The sequence below is a fragment of the Rutidosis leptorrhynchoides genome, chromosome 1 (genome assembly GCF_046630445.1).
Source record: "Rutidosis leptorrhynchoides isolate AG116_Rl617_1_P2 chromosome 1, CSIRO_AGI_Rlap_v1, whole genome shotgun sequence".
Classification (NCBI taxonomy): Eukaryota; Viridiplantae; Streptophyta; class Magnoliopsida; order Asterales; family Asteraceae; genus Rutidosis; species Rutidosis leptorrhynchoides.
Genome location: NC_092333.1, coordinates 539,505,966 through 539,517,341, shown reverse-complemented (window position 1 = coordinate 539,517,341; position 11,376 = coordinate 539,505,966). Strand labels below are relative to the sequence as shown.

The window sequence follows — 11,376 nt, the reverse complement described above, 5'->3', positions numbered from 1 at the left end:
TTGTCTACATCTCACCTCCTCATACCTCACACACGTAAGATTGGGTCATGTTGTTGTTGCTTGTCATTCCACAATAACTATTATATATACATATATATATATACATATATATATATATATACATATATATATATATATATATAGTGGTAGGATCAAGAGGGAAGTAACCATTCGGGGGTAAGCGGGGGGAAGCAAAAACTTTTTTTTTTCATTTTTTTTTTGAAATTTTTTTTCCCGGCATCAATATCACACGAAAATATGAACATTTAGAAGAGACACTTAGTGATTAATCGGTAAAATACGCTATTCGGGGATTAATAGGTCGGGACTTTCGAAGGATTAATCGGTAATTCGGGGATTAATCAGAGATTAATCGGATTGTACTTTATGCATTTAAATATATATATATATATATATATATATATATATATATATATATATATATATATATATATATATATATATGTGTGTGTGTGTATATATATATACATATATATATATATATGTGTATATATATATATACATATATATATATATATATATACATACATATATATACATACATACATATATATATATATATATATATATATCGGTAAGATAAGTCCACGTGGCAGCAAATCCTCCTCACAAATTCTAATTTTCTACTAATTTTGAATTAAAAAATTCCCTAATTTCCTAAATCCAACACGTGTCCCTCAATCATCCTTAATCCTTAATTAACTACTGAATTAGGTTAACAGCATCATCGATGGTTTCACGAAGCAGTTATCATCAATCTTCATCCATATCCTCATTCATCTCCTCTTTCATTCATTTAAAATTAGGGTTCTAAGTTTTGCTACATTCACTTTTATCTCTAGAAGACGAAAACAATCTCCACCCCTCCTCCGTTTGCCTAGGGTTTTTGGCGCTTTACCTATGGCAATTGTAGCGATCTCCATCTCCACTGCTCCATTTGCTTAGGGTTTTAGCCATCCCCGGGCAACCATCCCCGTCACAACCACTATCGTTGTCTTCGCCGTCGTCTTATCTGCCGTGACCATCTCCGGGAAACCATCCCGTCACTGTTCTTATTATTCGTCTTCATCAGATTAAATGGTGTTCAAAATAATTGTGTTTATTTTGATTATAAACGGTTCAACCGATTTCAACCTCTAAACATTCATTAGTGGGATTTAATCGGTCAGAAACCTAATGGTGGTGATGCCTTTTTACTGTTTGGTGTTGGATTTCAAGGTCGGAACCTTCAAGATCGGAGTTCGCAAGTGACTGAAGGTATATAGATTTTAGTATTTCAACTTTAGTATATTAATTTCATCAATTTTTTTTACTAATTTTAGCATATCATTTTCATTAATTTTTATTTGCTAACTTTAGTATATCAATTTCTCATTCAAAGGAATAATCTGTCAAATATAATAACAAGTAAGATGGCGATTTTGGGGAACTTCTAGGACTAAAAGATGATGAGATCATTTTATTTTTATTTTTTTACTTTGATTCCTTGCTTATTCTTTGTGTAATTTTATTTATTTAAAATTTTGAACATATTAAAATTAGTGGAAGTATTGATTTGTAATTTGACCTGATCAAAATGTCTTTTATCATTGTCGCAGCTGCTACATTTTTCGGTATGAATTAGTGTACTGTAATTGATAGCTTTGACTTTCTTTAGTTTACGCGAAATTTTAGTTACTGGTCGGCTATATAATAACCATAGATTTTATGTGGTTATAAAATTGGTTTTATGAAGTTGTTTGAGGCTCTTTAGTTGAAATATACATTCTGCCTACCTATTTTTTACACATCTAAAAAACAGATTACATAGGAAGCATCTAGTGGGTTGACGATCTTAAGACCGGTAGTTGAGATCATCAATTTAAAGTCAGGTTTTATTGACCCTGAATTTTCGTTACTATATTGTAATAAAAAAAACCGATACGACGGTGCATCAACCATTGTACATGTGATATATGCAGTGGCAGCGTGATCGACTTGACTCTTTGGAACAAACATGCGATATATTTCAATGTGAACACATACGAGACAATCGAAAAAACCCCTTATGCTACCTGCTAGCGCATGATGGGTGAAAGACTTTTGAGGTCAGCTTCTTTCAATGCGATATATTTTAGGCACTAAGGTTAAGAATGAATAATAAATCCACCAAACACTGAACATTGATTGTCTACAATGTGCTTTCGTTGCAGGTTTTTCATATTTGTTGTTGTATTATTCAGTGCAAGTTTGATATTTAAAACTTTGTTTGTATTCTCTAACTTAGAATTTGTCAAATTATATGCTACAACAAAGTTACCATTTATATCCGTTAATATGCATTAACCAATGGATCTAACACGAATGGCAATGATATTTAATTATTTAATCAAGGTGGAAAATGGGTCTATAATATTAATGGGTCTATATCACTGCCTTTAGTTCTATTATGCTCTTCAATTTTTGGTAAACTCTAAGTGGACGGTTTATCATTGATACAGGACATTTTTAGAGAGTTTTATTTTAGCCATTATAATGGCAGGCCATTAATGTGGCGAATGGCAAATTTCGGTAGGTTATGTCTTGAAATCTGCATTTCCAATTGGTAAACAGAGCTGGAAGTTTCCTTATTTCAGTTTGTTCCGTTTTTTAATCTTACATAGTTGATAAATTTGTAGAACTACCATGTTATTTTTTTCACGTATCAAAATATAAATGGTAAATTTATATTGGGTTAGAGCTGTGCAGTTTATTTACTTACAATTACATATGTTAGTGTATGTTGATTTTATTGGGTTAATTGGGTATGGGTCAACCACAGTGTGTAATATTCTTTCACGGGTCAAAATTGGTACATAAAGGCTATGTGGGTCAGAAATGCTACTTAAAGGCTATATGTGTCAATGATTTTTTTTTTTGCATGGTGTTTTTTTACCGGACTTACGATATAATGCTTTAGTGGGGTGTTAAGACTTTGAATAATGTGCATCTGTAAGTACACTGGTGTCAATTATTAAACATCATTAATGTTTTGTTAATTTCTTCAAAGAGTGTGCTTATTATAGGTGGCTAAATGAGCAGCGTGGGTAACGAGTGATTGGTTCAGACAAAATGACAATGTAAGTTCTTATATGCTTCTTGCGTATTCTAGCATTAATTAACATTAACAATATTATAATACTTTTTTTATATAGTAATTTCATGTAATATATACTTACTAATAAATACATTGCTAGAGTATTGTTTAAGCAGATGAACAAGTTTCAAATTAAATCCCATTTCTAATTATTTAGACTCGCACATATATAGACACTTATGATTATATTATTGATTGTTTTTATTGTGTACGAATATGGGATAAATTTGGGTTGGTATAAATAGGAAAATTTTGGTCCATTTGAACCAGATCAATTTGGGTTGGTATAATGGTTTATAGTTTCTATCCAAATCTGTAATAATATTTTATTTTATTTTATTTTATTTTATTTTTGTAAATATGATTTAGTTATAACAATCGTGCATGCACCCATCTCTAAGTATATGGATTCAAGAATAGGAAGTTGCATCTCGAAAGTACAAGGAGGTGGAAGCTCCCTAATCTTTCAATTTTGTAAGTGCAAGTTTTATTGTAATCACTCTTTACTAAACTCCTTATCTTATTTCATAACTTTTTTTTTTATTATTCACAAATTTGTTCAAATATGATGAGCTATTTCATGTATTATTTTTATTTTTACCATGCAAGTTAACAATACTAATTATTGAACACTTTTATAAACATTTGTACATAACAAATGGCTCACGCGAATACTATATTTGCTAATGCCATATATATCATGATTTCTCTAACTCCGTGTATTTTCTAATCCCATGATGTTTTTGGCAAGAAATTGAGATAAAAGGGGAAAAAAGACGCATGGAGGCGACTGATGTAGACTGAGTGCAACATATATTACGAAGGTTAGTATCTATTTCATGTCAATATTTAAATAAATTACAAAGATAATCATATAGGCAAGAAGTTGATCACCATTTTAGGTGTCAAAATAGTCGGGGCAAACGAGTTTGAAACTCGATTAACTATTAGAACATAATGATGTGAATTTCTATACGGGTTCTTACATTCATTAATCATATAGTCAAAAACTTATCATCATTTTAGGTGTCAAAATAGTCGGGTCAAACGAGTTTCCAACTCGAGTAACTATTAAAACATAATGATGTGAATTTCTACACGGGTTCTTATATTCATTAATCATTCGAGCAGAGATGCAATGTGAGTAACTACTTTAATCATATATATCAATGTACCAATTTTAGTATTGTGTTGGTCACATGATTTGTATTTTTATTGTGTGTAGCTGGTGTTATATTCTGATTTTCTTATATCTATTTAATTATAATTTTAAAGTTTGAAGAAAACAGTTATCAATGTTGCATGCACTCTTTAGAAAACCAAACTGTAGGAACTGACTATTCAAATTATTTTAATTTTCTTCCTTTCTCCGTGTAAATTGCAGGTATGAGCAGGCTGAATTCATTGAGAAATGGAACAGAAATGTTAAGGGATGTAATAATGGTTTGGTGCATGATAGAGATGTCACCACCAAAGGTATTATTTACATATTTCAAGGGTTTGATGTGTTATTCTAACAATGTTTTGTGATTATTATTGATGGAGTTTAACTCTATTCTAACAAAAAAAAATTTAAACGCATGGGTCAGTGTAATGGGTCAGAATAAATGGGTTAGTGTTAAACGTCAAGTAGTTATATAGTTTTTTTTAAAACGGATTGGGTCAGTGTAATGGGTCTGTGTACCAAATATATCATGTGTAATGACTCACTTTGTAATGGGTCACAATAACGCTTTGTCAAAATAATGGGTCAATGCACTATACCAAATATATTACACTTAGTTTATATAGTAGTGTAATGGGTCACAATAACACTTGCAATAACATAGTAAGTGAAATTGCAGTAACAGTTTGTGGTTTAACTCTATTCTGACCATTTTTTTTAAACGGGATTGGGTCATTGTAATGGGTCAGAATAAATGGGTCAGTGTTATAGGTTAAGTTGTTATATAGTTTTTTTTAAACAGATTAAGTCAGTGTAATAGGTCATAATTAATTGGTCAGTATACCAAATATATCATGTGTAATGACTCACTTTGTAATGGGTCAGAATAACAATTTGTCAATATAATGGGTCAGTGCACTGTAACAAATATATTACACTTAGTTTATATAGTAGTGTAATGGGTCACAATAACACTTGCAATAACATAGTAAGTGGAATTGTAATAACAGTTTGTAATGCAATAACAGTTCGGTATATTTTGGCAATATAATGGGTCACAATAACACTTGCACTTTGTAACACTTTGTTCAGAATAACAATAGCAGTTTGTAACAACTTTAGTAAAATTAAAACTTTGTCAGTTTGTAATGTGTCAAAATAACACTTGCACATACAAGTTAGTATACTTTGGTATACTTTGACAATGGCTACACCGCCTACACATAAAACTGCTATGTTACTAACACAATTGTTACTTTGACAATTGTACACATACAAACTGTTATTATTATTTTTATATCGTGATTGATTCTTGAAATAATATACTTCTATATGTTGTTCTGTAGGAAGTTGTAGAATCTCTTAAAAGTGTTAATTTATTCAATGGCAAGGTTGCCGACAAGCATTCTGGGAAGTATCGTGGAGGCATGAAAAGGAGCCTTAATGTTGCCATTTCTTTTATTGGTGATTCCAGGTGGCAACTTTAACCTTTTTCAACAATTTTTGAATTACTTGATTTAGATCATGTCCTTATCTCTGATGGGTCTGATGGGTAATAAGAAGATACAGATAGCGAAATGGGTCAAAAGTCGACAATTGTACTATGAACACATAAAAATTTAAAACAAAGGTACTTGTGACACTGTCAGTATAATATTGTTGATTGATATATCATTTTAAGATTCAATATTGTTTGAGGAAAAGTTCCCGTGCAACGCACGGGCTCATAAATCTAGTATATATATATATATATATATATATATATATATATATATATATATATATATATATAACTGTATCTCCCTATACTATGTAGCTAAATCCCTATAAATATGGAAGGAATTGACTATGCTATCAATCGGGGGCGGAAATGAAGAGCGGCAAGTGGGGTCACTCGTCCCCAGTGAAATTTTTTTTTTTTGGTGCAAAAAATTTTGGGTTTTTTTCGTTTCGAACCCAGTGGAAAATTTTTTTTTTTTTTGGCTAAAAGTCTTCGTATTTTGCCCCAAAGATCTCAAGATTTTGCCCCAAATCCTTCAAATTTTGCAAAAAAAACTTCAAATTTTGAAAAAACCTTCAAATTTTGCCTAAAAGCCTTCATATTGCCCAAAAAAATTGCTACGCTTTTAAAAAAAATTTCTCCCCCGGTGAAAAAAGTGTCTATTTCCTCCATTGCTATCAATCAATTTACAAACGTGTATATAGTCTATAAATATAAATATTTGACAAAATTGCTCATTTCGTCCCCGTGTTATCCACTTTTTGTCCGTTTCATTCCTGTATTTTATTTTCTGCATTTTAAAGTCTCAATTTCATCACTTACCCTAACGAAGGTAACTGAGTCCGTTAAAACTATTCATAGGGACTATCCATGTAATCTTTAACTAATTAAATTATAAAAATCAACAAAAATCAATTCCTTCTTCCTCTCATTATGTCTGACAGTTCAAAACCTTCAAATAATTAGTTTCCAACGATCGAGTAAACCAATTATAATTTCAAATTTCCAATTCAGAAGCACTTCGTGAGAGTGAAAGAGAAATGACCAATGCTACGAGAGGTAAAACTCCAAAATGCATTTATATACATATACATATCTGGAAGTCTCTTTATCCCAAAAAAAACAATACATAATTTGACATGTTACTCTGTACTATTTTTAATAATTAATAATTATATAGAGTAGGGGTCATTGCGACCCTCTGAATAATGTTCACTGAGACATGCCTACATTATGTAAAGATCGAAAACATATAAATGTTAAAGGATACTGTTGTCAAGAAATAAATTACAGCTTTGAAGTTTTACCTCTAGTATTTAGTCCTTAGTGATTTTTTTGACATGAGTGGTACGTACTTGGACTTCTGGTCTATTTACCATGTATAAGAACTAATTAACACAAATTTTACTGTCCAATTAAGGATAATTAATTAACAATTTATAAATCATTCATCATTGTGTAGTCTAGTCTAAAAGATTGATCACTCAATTTCATTGTCAAATCCAGCTAGGTAACTTCTAAAGTACAAATCGCAAATATATATTATTTGTTTAAATTGGTATTAAGTCGAAACATGAGAATTCTTATAGTAGCATTTTTGTAGCATATTATTTTGACCTTGTATATTCAGAAATTTGAAATTATAATTGGCTTACTCGATTGTTGGAAACTTATTATTTGAAGGTTTTGAACTGCCAGACATAATGGAGAGGAAGAAATAATTGATTTTTGTAATTTAATTAGTTAAAGATTATGTGGATAGTCCATGTGAATAGTTTTAACGGACTCAGTTAACATTCGTTAGGGTGAGAGATGAAATTGAGACTTTAAAATGCTTTTAAGGATGAAAAATGCAGAAAATAAAATACATGGATGAAACGGGAAAATGTGAAAAATACAGGGACGAAATAAGAAATTTTGTCTAAATATTTTCATGATCTTATCTAATAGATTCGATCATTTTGCATGTATTGTTATAACTGTTCAACAAATTTGGTAAACTTATTTGATTTATGTGAAACAGATCGAACTAAAAGCAGTATTTATATAATCTGATATGGAAAGGGAATTGAACAACAAAAACAACTTTGAATAACTTGGTAAATGGTAAAACAAAAAAAAACAAAAAAAGTTAATTAAATTTAGAACAATTTCAAATGTAAACAACTTCTTAATTATCACTAATTTCTTCATAGCTTGAATATTCTTCTTTCAGCATAACACTTCGTATTCTAAGATTCGCTACCATTAGTAGCCTTCCTCCCAAGGCGATCGAGTAAAGTGACGTGAGGCGAGTCTTAGTGAGTTGAGTGAAGAAGTGAGGGCGGAGGAAGCGGAGTACTTTGACGAATTTCATCTCCTTCAGATTTGACCTTATTTATAGCTTTCAACCTTGCCTTTTCTTTTCTAGTCTCCAGACAATTTAACAGATTGTTCAAACAAATATCAGCATTATCTTCTTGTGACTTGGGCATCAAATTCTAGGCAACATCGGCCGGAGTAATCATGACCTCCTTCAGCAATCGACTAATGGTTTCAAACAACTTATGCGATTCAATATCCAAATAGTTCTTAGCAAGAACTTTGAATGCCTCGAAACAACAATATGACATTACTATATGCACATCCATTCGTCCTACTCTAATAAGAGCCGGGTCAAGCTTATTTATGTGATTCGTTGTAAACACGATTAGTCTCTCGCTACCACAAGCTGACCATAACCCATCAGTGAAGTTTAAAAGGCCAGATAATGTCACTTCATTTTTCTCATGATCAGCAGCTTTGTTTTTATTATTTTCATCCTGTTTTTCTCGTTCCTTTCTTCTTTGACCAGTCAAATCAAGTGAACAATCAATATCCTCAATCACAATTATCGATTTACTTGATGTCTTAATCAGTAGCTTCCTCAACTCCATGTTAGTCTTCACAGATGTTAATTCTAGATCAAAGATATCATAGTCAAGATAGTTAGCCATGGCCGCAATCATACTAGATTTCCCAGTTCCCGGTGGACCGTGTAAAAGATAACCACGTTTCCACGACTTACCAACCCTATTATAATATTCTTTCGAGTCACGAAACATAATTAGATCATTCATGATAATCTTCTTCTTTTTCGGGTCCATCGCGAGGGTATCAAAAGTAGATGGGTGCTCAAACATAATGTGATTCCAGTACACTAGATTATCAGACCTAACGTTAGTAGAGATCTTTCTTTTTTTAGTTTTTCTAGTGATAATCTCGCCTTCCTTGAGAACATGTTGCAAGTAAACTTTGGTGACAAAATCTCGGTGTTTTCGACAGGGCCGTCTCAATAATTCGAAGGCCCTAGGCGAAAACAAAAATGGGCCCTCACACACGTTTAATTTTTAACACATATAAAATGATAATACTTAAATTTATCAATTTGTATATACTTACAATGCATTTAACTATTTAAAATAACAATATTACAACTTTAATTGACAATTTTTTATATATATATATATATATATATATATATATATATATATATATATATATATATATATATATATATATATATATATATATATATATATATATATATATATATATATATAGGGGCAGGATCAATGGGGAAGTAACCAATCGGGGGGAAGCAAAAAATTTTTTTTTCGTTTTTTTTAATTTTTTTTTCCGGCATCAAGATCACACGAAAATATGAACATTTAGAAGAGACACTTCGTGATGAATGATATTATTTAGGCGAGAAAACGATCGACAAAAATAACATTCAAGATAATATTGTTCATGAAGAATATGAACGTTTTTTTTTCCATATTTTGTGAAGTAAAATTTAGCCCGATTTAGAGTTTAGGGTTTAGGATTTAGGGTTTGGTGTTTTGGGTTTATTCCATAAACCCAAAACACCAAACCCTAAACCCTAAACCCTAAACCCTAAACTCTAAACTCTAAACCGTTCGTGTTAAAAACTCAATCTAAATCCTAAATCTAAACCCTAAACCCTAAATTTCTAAACCCTAATATCTAAACCCTAATATTTAAACCCCAATAGCTAAAACCTCAAAATACGCTCGAAAAACACGATAATTGTTATATATTACTTCTTCGAGCGTTTTCCCGCCAAAATAAAAATATTTATCACAAAGTGTCTCTACTAAATGTTCATATTTTCATCTCATCTATAATGTTCGTGAACAAAGTTTTTTCAAAAAACGAAAAAAAAAAGTTTTTGCTTCCCCCCGCTTCCCCCCGAATGGTTACTTCCCTCTTGATCCTACCACTATATATATATATATATATATATATATATATATATACATATATATATACATATATATATATATATACATATATATATATATATATATATTTAAAATTTTGGGCCCTTCAAACTTTTTGGACCCTAGGCGGTTGTCTATCTTGCCTATGTCCAAAGACGCCTCTGGTTTTCGATAGCAAGTGAGCTCGTAGAAGCTTTTCTTATTTTCGAAAGACCACCAGACTTTAATCCCATTCAACACATCATCCAACTCTTCGAAGTCATCCAGAGTTAGGTCAACCTTCGATTGCGAGTTCTTGAACGTATTTCCTTTAAGACGTCTGGCTCGATTAACCGAGTTGTTGGCTAGGTAGTTTTCGATGGTTTTGTAGGCTTTGTTTTCCATGATGTAATTATCATCAAATTGGTATTCATGGAATTTAATGCTGAAATAAGGAATAAAATAATTTAACAATTTGCGAAAATATAGCTCGATTTGGTTCCCAAGAATTCGTGAAACAACTTGTTGGAGTACTATTCCTGCACAAACAAGCACACTTCCGACTCTTGAAATTATTGAAACTTAGGATTTATGGAACAAATGTATTTGGTACGTGGTCAGGTTTAGGAATAAAAGAAAAGTGGATATGAAAAAAGTGGTACGTATAACCCCTTTATATATACGCCAACATGCTTGCTCCTCAAGAAAAAATTAATATGGTAAATACCATATTTCCTAAATTAAAGTACTTCGTATATATATATATATATATATATATATATATATATATATATATATATATATATATATATATATATATAACTGTATCATTGATATAAGGTAAATTAAATGGTACCTCTCCTTGATATGCAAGCAATTCAGTATTTAAAAAATAGTTATACAAATTTCAAAATACCTTGTTGATAACATTTTCTCATAAATAACGGAGTTATAGTTAGAAAATGATTATGTTCAGTTAAGGATAATATTGTATCGGATTGCTTTCGTGCGCGCTAAGCAAAGACTGTACGTGCGCCTCCTAATTAGACACAGTTTAGTTATTCAAGACGTGCGCAAAGCACGTGATACGCACGAGCGCCATGCGCGTAGGTACGCGTATCATTAATATATTTTTTTAACATTGTGTTGTAGCTCATGTGATAGTGGCATGCCTCTCTTAGCGAGATGTCAGGAGTTCGACTCCCGTGTGGTGCAGCATTGCGGGAGCAGTGAGGGAGCAGTGAGGGAAAGAGTTTTACCACCCATGCCCTCGGATTGGACCGGGTTTTCTCCTGAACATCAGTTGGAGGAAGGTTATGCAACTGCAGGA

The 11,376-nt window shown here is 31.5% G+C and overlaps 1 long non-coding RNA gene and 1 pseudogene across 1 annotated transcript; one reads left to right on the top strand and one right to left on the bottom strand.

The window, feature by feature from the left end:
• Positions 1–1,048: 1,048 nt before the first annotated feature.
• LOC139878029 (uncharacterized) lies at positions 1,049–6,032 on the top strand. Its single transcript, XR_011768928.1, has 8 exons — positions 1,049–1,278; positions 1,823–1,887; positions 1,983–2,108; positions 3,066–3,119; positions 3,506–3,610; positions 3,888–3,960; positions 4,521–4,612; positions 5,648–6,032. It is a non-coding gene; the product is annotated as an uncharacterized lncRNA (long non-coding RNA).
• A 2,067-nt stretch (positions 6,033–8,099) lies between these two features.
• LOC139842832 (AAA-ATPase At3g28580-like) lies at positions 8,100–10,737 on the bottom strand (annotated as a pseudogene).
• Positions 10,738–11,376: the final 639 nt, after the last annotated feature.